The sequence below is a fragment of the Callospermophilus lateralis genome, unplaced genomic scaffold (genome assembly GCF_048772815.1).
Source record: "Callospermophilus lateralis isolate mCalLat2 unplaced genomic scaffold, mCalLat2.hap1 Scaffold_89, whole genome shotgun sequence".
NCBI classification, from domain to species: Eukaryota; Metazoa; Chordata; class Mammalia; order Rodentia; family Sciuridae; genus Callospermophilus; species Callospermophilus lateralis.
Window position 1 is genome coordinate 4524698 of NW_027517018.1, and position 10505 is coordinate 4535202.

Sequence of the window (10505 nt, forward strand, 5' to 3'; positions counted from 1 at the left end):
TGTGGACTCACAGCAAAACAAAAACAAAAGAAGAAAAAGGCAGGGGGGAGGGATGTCAAAAGGACAGAAGGGGGGTAGCCAGAGCAAGGAAAAGGCATAGTATTTTTTTCTTCTTCTTCCCATTTCTTTCAAAAACAAATACAAGAAAACACACATGCACACACAACCATTTGTTCCCTATTAGAAATATAAATAGCGCAAAATCTAACACTCTGTTCTCTCTTTCAAAGGCAAAAAAAAAAAGTGAAAGAAAAGGCAGGCTGGAGGCTGCAGCCACAATAGCCCGCTTCCACAGGAGCAGCCAGGGCGCTCAGGTTTGTGCAACACAGGGAAGTGTGGGCAACAGAGTCAGCTCGAGGGGGAATAGAGGCAGCGTGAAGGGGGCACCTGTGCTTGACCCCTAAGGAGCAGGGGGTCCAGCTTGTCAAAGCCTAGGGCGCCCTCTTCAAGTTCTGGACACCCCCAGAATATCCCTGGGGACTATGCCCTCTCCAAGTCCTGGGCATCCTCGGGGAGGGAGTTGCCAGGGCCACACCCTCTCCAAGTACAGGGAGCCCAAGCTCCCCGCCTCACCAACCCGTCCCTCAAGAAGAAGGTCACCTATGCGCCCCAAGCTCAGGATCAGTATGCGGGCACCTGGTGCTGGGGCAGAAGCTGGCAGCCACTGTTGACGTGACTGAGGACTTTCTGCTTGTGATGTGCCACCTGCCCCCGCAACAGGCTCACATGGGACGCCACCTCCGTGATCTGGTTCTTGAGCATCTTCACATTCTCCTCCAGGCACGAGTTGAGCTCCAGATTATGCTTTCGGTACTTGGAAGCTGTGATGCTGTTGAGCAGCCTCTTGGGATACACCTTGATGCGTTCCTGAAAGTCCATGTGGATGGGCGATGGCAGCCGGCTCTCACCAAAGCTTGGCACAAGGGACATCATCTGAGGCTTGTCCTTGAGCGCAGCCAGGCATACAGGTCCCAGTGCGCCAGGGGCAGCATGGTGGGAAGTGAACGTGCCAGACAGCAAAGGCGGGCCTTACAGTGCCCCCAGCGCCAGTGGCGCCACCCGCATAGCTCCTCAGGTTTGCTTAGACCAGTGCCTCTGGCGCGCCCTCCGCCAGGGGCAGCTCTCTGCAGGTTGCAGTGGCTCTGATGCCTTGCCAGAGGGTTCTCCTTCAAGTAGCCACGCCAAGCTGGTTCAGCTTGTGCAAATCCTCCAGAGCCTCGACAATTTCCTCATGAACTCCTGTTCCTTGCTGCCGCTACCTTGGAGTAGAGGAACTGCGTGCTCATCAGATGTAAAGATGTCCCATTCTCTTGGAAAGGCAGAATGATCAGTCAAAATGGCCATTCTAACAAAATAGTTATACAGCTTTAATGCAATTTCTTTTAAACTCCCAAAGATATTCTTCATAAAACTAGTAAAAGCAAACACAAAATTAATTTGAAAAAATAGGAGAGCCACAATAGCCATAGCAGTTCTCAATAAAATGAGTGAATCGGTAGGCATCACAATACTAGAACTTAAACTATAGTACAGAGAAATAGTTGAAAAAAATATATCAAAAGACATGTAGACCAATCTATACTAGACACACATGCCAAAAAACATAAATTGGAGAAAAGATAGCCTCTTCAACAATTGATGCTGGGAAAACTGAAAATCCATATGTAGAAAGATGAAATTAAAACTCTGCTCAAAAAAATCAACTCAAAGTAGATCAAAGACTTAGACATGAGAACTGAGACCCTGTGCCTAACAGAAAAAAAAGAAGGTCCACATCCTCAACATGTTAGCTTAGGATCTGAATTCTTGAACAAGACTCCTAAAACACAAACAGTAAAATTAGGAATCAATAAATGGGATGAATTCAAACTAAGAAGCTTATTCTCTGCAAAGGAAACAATCTATAACATGAAGAAAGAGCCTGCAGAATGGAAAAAATAAATCTTTACCACATACCCATCAATAGAGCAGTAATCTCCAAGATATATAAAGACCTCAACAAACTTAATGACAAAAAAGAGACATAACCCATCAATAAATGGACTAAGGAACTGAACAGACACTTCATAGCAAAAGAAATACAATTGATCAAAAACATATGAAAAAGACCATCATCTTTAGCAATTACAAAAATCCAAGTCAAAACTATTTCAATACTTCATTTCACTAGAATAAAGTCATAATGGCAATTATCAAGAATACAAGCAATAATAGTGTTCATGAAGATATGGAAAAAAAGTACACTCATACATTGCTGGTGGCCACATCAATGTAGAGTAGGTCAATTCACAATGTCTAAAGTATGGAACTAACCTAGGTACCCTTCAACAGAAGAATAGACAAATAAAATGTGATATATATATATATATATATATATATATATATATATATATATACACATACATACATACACACACACACGTGTGTGTGTGTGTGTGTGTGTGTGTGTGTGCATGTGTGTTTGGAATATTACTCAACTCTAAAAAGAATGAAATTATGCTACTTGCCAGCAAATGAATGGAACTTGAGAATACCATGCTAAGATAAATAAACCAACAGAAAAGTTCCAAACGCTGAATATTTTATCTGATGTGCAGATGCTAATTCACAATCAAAGGGACTAGGAAAGATTAAATGCACTTTGGATTAGAAAGAGGGAAGAGTAGGGAGGAAAAGAGGTATGAGGTTTTGAAGGATAATGAAATGGATCAGATATTATTACCCTGCATGCTTATACAATTACAAGACTGGTGTAATTCTACATCATGTACAACAAGAAAAACGTGAAGTTATACTCCATTTATGCATGCTTTGCCAATGCACTATACTGTTATGTATAGATAATTGTAACAAATGCTAACAAGGTAGAATCAAACAAATTGCAAACTATAAAAATTAAAACACTGTTGTACTGAAATAGAAGGCAACGTACAGACTAATGTACAGAAAAGAGAACAAAAATAAGCCCAGACATTCACTTCACAATCATCTTTGAGGAGGGGGTCAATAATATACAGTGGATAAAGGATAACCTCCTTAACAGATGGTGCTGAGCACACTCTATATCCACATGGGGAAGAAAGAAAACCAAAACTTTTCTTACACCATATCAAAACATCAAGTCAGAGAGAAAAATAAATATAATAGTGAGATGTGAATCTGTAAAATTCCTGGAAGAAAATACTGGGGTTCCATTTACCAATATCTTCCCATCCTACTAAGGTGACAAATATGATCTTTACTCTGATTCGATCACTACACACTGTTGCATGTATCAAAATATCATGTTATACCACAAAAGCAAATGAAGTTACTATTTTTCAATCTAAATTAGTAAGAAAAAAGAGCATAAGTTTTTGAGCAAAATATAAAAGAAAACTCAGAGGAAACACTTTACAACATTGCTTTAGGAAATAGTCCTTTGGCTATGACAGTAAAAGGACAGGGGACAGAACCATTAACAGACAAGTATAATTTCATTAAACCAAAAGCTTCTGCACAGCACAATAATGCATGAACAGGGAAAATATTTAACTGTTAGAATGAGAGAAATTACTTACACAACACCTGAGAATAGTATAAAGTCTAAAACACATACACAAAAATCCATATGAAGAACCAGTACACAAGCTGGGCACACTGAGACATACCTTGAATACCAGTGGTTTGAGAAGCTGAGGTGGCAAGATCACAAGTTAAAAACCAGCCTCATCAAGTTAGCCAGGCCCTAAGCAAACAACTGAGTGAGACTGTGTCTCTAAATTAAAAATAAATAAATAAATAAACATCTGGGGATGTGGCTCAGTGGTTAAGTGTTTTGGGTTCAATTCCTAGTGGCAAAAACAAAAGGAAACAGAGAAGCATGTTGTTTCTAAAGAAATTTGGTTCAGGTAAAACGGGTGCTAATCTTCAATGGATATAAAAGTTTAATAATATAAGATAAACAACTTCTAGATATTTGCAGAATACTTCTATACTTACACTTTACTATACTATAAAGTTATTCAAAGTACATATATCCTACTTAGTGTTCTTACTATTGTGCAAGGGAGGAATGAAGGAAGAAAGAGATGGAGGGAAGAAAAAATGATGGAGACAGAGGAGGAGGCAGAAGGCAGAGAAAGGAGGCCTAGCCCCATGATGCTCTTTCTACACAGTTAGGATTCCTGCTCAAAATGGACCTGTCCTTTATTGAATATTCTGCTATTGCTATCATAATTTTTATTGATTAAATATTACTACTTACTTTTCATAAGTAAATTCCAAAAAGACAATGGACCACAAGTATGAACACAGCAGGTATACCTGCAGGTATACCGCAATTGGCCACCTCATGTACACTGAGATTTCATTCTCATTATTGTAGAAGTCCAGTGGGCCAAGGAAATATGGGAGCTAAGAGAGAGTTGGGTATAATGTGACCATGTCCTATCCACACATAAATAAAAAAAGGGAGGGTGATAAAACCCAGGGAGACTACACATTAATGTCCAACCAGAATTAGATTTAAATACAGAAAAAAGACAACTTTGTCACTCAAGGTACTTCACTGTGTTAGCCCACCTCTCCAGCTGAGGATGTGAAGGGTTAGGGAAAGCAGAGTAAACCATAGTCACTTTTCTTCCAGTTATTTCAAACTCATTAACAAACCGGGTAGAGAAACTTTCACAGTTATCAAGGTGTAGTAAAAACCATTGCACTGGTTCTGTGTAACATATTCACTTTTTTGGTATTAATAAACACAACATGTATGTGCAAGCTCTACAATGTGACTTGCTAGTAAGTTTGCATTTAGAATTGATATGGCACCCTTAAAGATGAATGCTAGAAGTGTTGCTAATAATTTAAAATATTGTAATAAAAAGGACAATTAAAAGACAAAGTGTACCATGATATGTGAAGAGATCACATAAGAAAGAATTCGATTTCTGTGGCATGACTTTAATGGCACAGGTCACCTGCTTTTAGAAAGGCCCTCTAAGTTTTCACTTTGCATTGGGCCTGAAAAATTACACAAGTTACCCTAAAAATACCAGGAAAAGGTGTATATTTCCCTGGTGAAATTGCTGATTCCAATATCTGGTAAGATAAATTAAAAATGAACCTTAACATATGAAGGAGGAAGAGAAGGAAGAGTAGGAGGAGATTCTCCCAAGGTGTCCCATATGTGAATTTCTGAAAAGTGACATAAGAACTGAGGTAAAAGATCCTGAAATAGTGAATGTTGGAAAAATATGAGCAATAAAACAAAAACCTTTTACAGTAAATTATAAGTGAAAGCAACAAATGAATATATATTTACTGATAAAACATAATTGACTTCATTGATAAAAAGTGATGGAAACAGACAAATCTTTTATATAGAAGAGTGCAAAACAATGCAGGATAATAGCATCCCCTCCTGCATGTGGAGCTTATTATCCTTGTCATTTTATGGATGGGCAGATTCAGTGACTTTATTTCAACAAATAATGAAGGAATAAGTAAAAAGTATTATATTCCCAAAGAATGAACATCACACAAACTATTTTGACAATGGATGGACTGTAGCACTTTAAATATTTCAGTGACTATCAGGTAACTTCATCATGCTGTGACAACAAGGCATTTCAAATCCATACTATTCCTTCCAAAATTATTATTTTTTTAACAAATAATATAATGTTAATTTCTCATAGTTCTGGAGACTGGGATGTACAAGATCAAGATGCTAGCAGGTCCAGCTGTCTGGTGAAAACTTGAATACACATATTTCTCATCAGTGCATGGAACATTCTCCAAGATAGATCATATAATAGGCACCAAAATAAGTCTCAACAAATGTTTAAAAATTGAAATAATATCAAGTAACTTTTCAGAAAAAGTGTAATAAAATTAGAAATTGATAACAAGAAAAACTTTGGTTTATTTTTTATTTGTTTTTATAGTTTCCAGTGTTTTACCTGCATTTGGCTTGATTTTTTGCTTCCTGCAAATTCTGTTGACAGCAAGTTGATATCATTAATATAAGACCTTGATTATTTGTGGCACTGTTGCCTTGAAAATATTGAAAATGTTTTAAAGATGAGCTTTTTTTCCCCCACTGGAGAGAATTAACTCACCCAGTTCAAGAAAATAAAGATTTGACCTTGAATCAAACTGATATATATAGCTTTACTTAAGATTAAATTAAATTTTATTTTTTTATTAGTTTCTCAAGACAATACAATGTTCTTGACATATCACACATCTGATTCAAATAGAGTATTAATTCTCATTTTTCCATGTGTACAGATTGCAGGATTACATTGGTTATACATCCATGTGTATACATATAGCAATCCTAGTGTCAGTTGAATTCTTCAGCCCTCCCTATCCCCCCTCCCATTCCCCACCCTTCCATCACCTCTCTCTACCCATTTTACTGTGACACTTATCTCTCTTTTTTTTCTTCCCTTCCCCCTCAAACCATCGTATATGTCAGAATATGTATTTTGTGAAACCATTCAGATATTCCTCCATCTTCCATGCAATTGCCCTTCTCCCTCCCATTCCATCCCACCTCTTTTCCTTGTTTCATGGTAATCTTCTTCTCATGCTCTTCCTCCCTACTCAGTTTTGTGTCACCTCCCTTATTTCAGAGAAGACACTTGGCATTTGTTTTTTAGGGATTGGTTAACTTTGGTTAGCATAATCTGCTCTAATGCCATCCATTTCCCTGCAAATGCCATGATTTTGTTATTTTTTAGTGCTGAGTAAAATTTCATTGTGTATAAATGCCACCTTTTTTATCCATTTATCTGGTGAAGGGCATCGAGGTGGGTTCTACAATCTAGCTATTGTGAATTGTGCTGCTATGAACATTGATGCAGCTTTGTCCCTGTAGTGTATGCTCTTTGTAGGTCTATTGGGTATAGTATGAGAAGGGGAATAGCTGGGTCAAATGGTGGTTCTATTCTCAGCTTTCCAAGACATCTCCAATTATTTAATTAGTTCTCTTTATAGGTTATTGACAGGGACAATTTTTACAAGCAGGAAACAAACCATAAGGATACTCTCTCCCTCAATGTTGAGTGCCTACCTTTCATTGATCAAATAGAATAATTAGTTTTAATTTGTTTTTAATTAACAAATATTTATTGCATATGTTTATGGAATTGAGCATAATATTTCCAAATGCATGGTACACAGTGATTATATCTAATTATCTATCTTCTACTTTCATACCTTGCCCTGCCCCAGCACCCATCCTACTCTCCAGAAATTATTATTGGGCTTCTATATTACTTTTAACAAATCAACTCAAGGGTGTAGGGGGCAAACATGGTAATTGAAAAAATATTTCTGCAGCCACAAACAAGCATTTGCAGGAACGAACTCTCCCCACATCTCAGAGACCAAAAATGTTAACACCTGGCTAAGTCTCCCTTTATCTCATTTTACACAATAAGAAAAATCATCTCCAGCTATTGTCTTCACTATGCTGACCTTAATTTTTCCCAAAAAAACCATCCAATTGGCTTCAGATCGACTACCTAAGAATAGGGGTTTCACTGAGATAATCAGAAACCACTATGGCACCAAATCTCAAGGTCTCTCCTTTGCCACCCTGTAGTTCACTTTTTAGTGGTTTGCAGAGCATTTAAAGACAATATTATAAACATATATGTGTCTGAGAGAGAGACAGAGATATACATATATTCAAGATTATAAATATATAAGTATACAATTATATGTATAATTAAATATCTATGAAATTTATAATTAAAAATAAATAAATCAGGTAAAAGTACATTTATTCCTATTACCAAGTCATGCCATCATGTTATATCATACATATTCTATTGATAATCCATGGGGACAAGTTCTGCTAAATGGCCACAAATTCTCCTCATATCAAGGTACTTAAAAGCTGCTTTTGTCAAAAAGCTCTGATTATTCACTTAGGCCTACAGATGCCCAATGTGCAACTATAAGTGAGATAAAACTTGGCATATCTGTGATATATTTATTCTATTTATTGGCTTACAATAATCACAGCATAGAAAAGATAAAGACATACTTGCAATATTAGTAAGGATTCCTGAAGCATCCCAGGCACAACAGGTGTAGAAAGAGGCCATTACTTAATTGAAACTCTTACCCCACTTCTGAATAAAATTTTGAAAACAAACACACACACACACATACACACACAAACATACATACATACACTGGGTAGTGAGTGTAACACTCCCTTCCTTAGCTGGATGATTAATTTCAAAAATGCAATTAATGAAGATTTGTATGAAAAAAATTAGAAAGCTGTTTGTAAAATAATAGTGAAGGGCTTTCGAAAATGTTTCATAACCAAGCCAGCCAATAAGTAGGCAGATACTCTGGTGGACACTAGAAACCTAAATGGTTTGGCAGATCTGTAAATATTCATAATCATTCTCATTTTATCTCTTTAAAAAAATAACTACCCACCACAATGTTCTACCATTTGTTTGATGGTACAAAAAAGCCTTAACAGTATTTTTATTCATTAGATTATTAGAAATTAAGCACTCTTTGGAGTTAATCTGCAAATTAAAAAAATCTCATAAAGCAATGTTATTTCATTTTATACCCTTTCACACTTCTTGAATAAACATTGTCTTATAAATGAAGCTAGATCACTAGCTAATAAATTTATACAGATTTATTTGCTATCAAGATAAAATGATTATTTCTCCATGAATTATGCTGCAATTGATAATAATTAAGAAGAAGCTTAACTTAATCTACTTTCCCATCCCTAGTACAAATTTCTCCCTAGCAATTCTGACCCCTTTATCTATTATACTGTGTTCAACACTGCAAACTTCTGGAACATTTATGTAAAACTCTGAGTGGTATCTTCCAGGATGGTTCTATAAATCTCTGCGCTACCATTTGTTCAGCCTAACAATTTTTTAAGACAATGAGATATGGATTCTTCATTTTTCTTGTTTCACCCAAACTTGAAAAGCATCTGTTATGATTAAAATCAATATAAAGTGAATATTTAAATTACTTTTCATAAAACAAAAAAAAGTGATAACATTTATCACATTTCAAAGGTCATTAGTAATTTTAGAATTTGTATTTATTTTTTTAAATTTTTATTATTAATTATTCAAAACATTACATAGTTCTTGACATATCATATTTCATACATTTGATTCAAGTGGGTTATGAACTCCCATTTTTACCCCATATACAGATTGCAGAATCACATCAGTTAAACATCCACTTTTTTACCTATTGCCATACTATTGTCTGTTGTGTTCTGTTGCCTTTCCTAATCTCTACTATCCCCCCTCCCCTCACCTCCTCTCCTTCTCACTCTACCCCATCTACTGTAATTCATTTCTCTTCCTTGTTTTTTCCCTTTCCCCTCACTTCCTCTTATATGTAATTTTGTATAACAATGAGGGTCTCCTTACATTTCAATTCAATTTCCCTTCTCTTTCCCTTTCCCTCCAACCTCTCATCTCTGTTTAATGTTAATCTTCTTCTCATACTCTTCCTCCCTGCTCTGTTCTTAGTTGCTCTCCTTATATCAAAGAAAACATTTGGCATTTGTATTTTGGGGGTTGGCTAGCTTCACTTAGCATAATCTGCTCTAATGCCATCCATTTCTCTGCAAATTCCATGATTTTGTCGTTTTTGAGTGCAGAGTAATACTCCATTGTGTATAAATGCCACATTTTTTTATCCATTCACCTATTGAAGGGCATCTAGGTTGGTTCCACAGTCTAGCTATTGTGAATTGTGCTGCTATGAATATTGATGTAGCAGTATCCCTATAGTATGCTCTTTTAAGGTCTTTAGGAAATAGTCCGAGAAGCGGAATAGCTGGGTCAAATGGTGGTTCCATTTACAGCTTTCCAAGGAATCTCCATACTGCTTTCCAAATTGGCCTCACCAATTTGCAGTCCCATCAGCAATGTACAAGTGTACCCTTTTCCCCACATCCTCACCAGCACTTGTTCTTATTTGACTTCATAATGGCTGCCAATCTTACTGAAGTGAGATGGTATCTTAGGGTGGTTTTGATTTGCATTTCTCTGACTGCCAGAGGTGGTAAGCATTTTTTCATGTACTTGTTGATTGATTGTATGTCCTCTGAGAAGTGTCTGTTCAGGTCCTTGGCCCATTTGTTGATTGGGTTATTTGTCTTCTTCTGTTTAATTTTTTAAAGTTCTTTGTATACTGTGGATATTATGGCTCTATCTAAAGTGTGAGGAGTAAAGATTTGTTCCCAGGATGTAGGCTCCCTATTTACCTCTCTTATTGTTTCTTTTGCTGAGAAAAAACTTTTTAGTTTGAGTAAGTCCCATTTGTTGATTCTAGTTATTAACTCTTGTGCTATGGGTGTCCTATTGAGGAATTTGGAGCCCAACCCCACAGTATGTAGATCGGAGCCAACTTTTTTTTTTTTTCTATCAGATGCTGTGTCTCTGATTTGATATCAAGCTCCTTGATCCATTTTGAGTTAACTGTTTTGCATGGTCAGAGAA

The 10505-nt window shown here is 36.7% G+C and overlaps 1 pseudogene; it reads right to left on the minus strand.

Moving 5' to 3' along the window:
• Positions 1-621: 621 nt before the first annotated feature.
• On the minus strand, positions 622-1286 carry LOC143390089 (transcription factor JunD-like; annotated as a pseudogene).
• Between the last annotated feature and the right edge of the window lie 9219 nt (positions 1287-10505).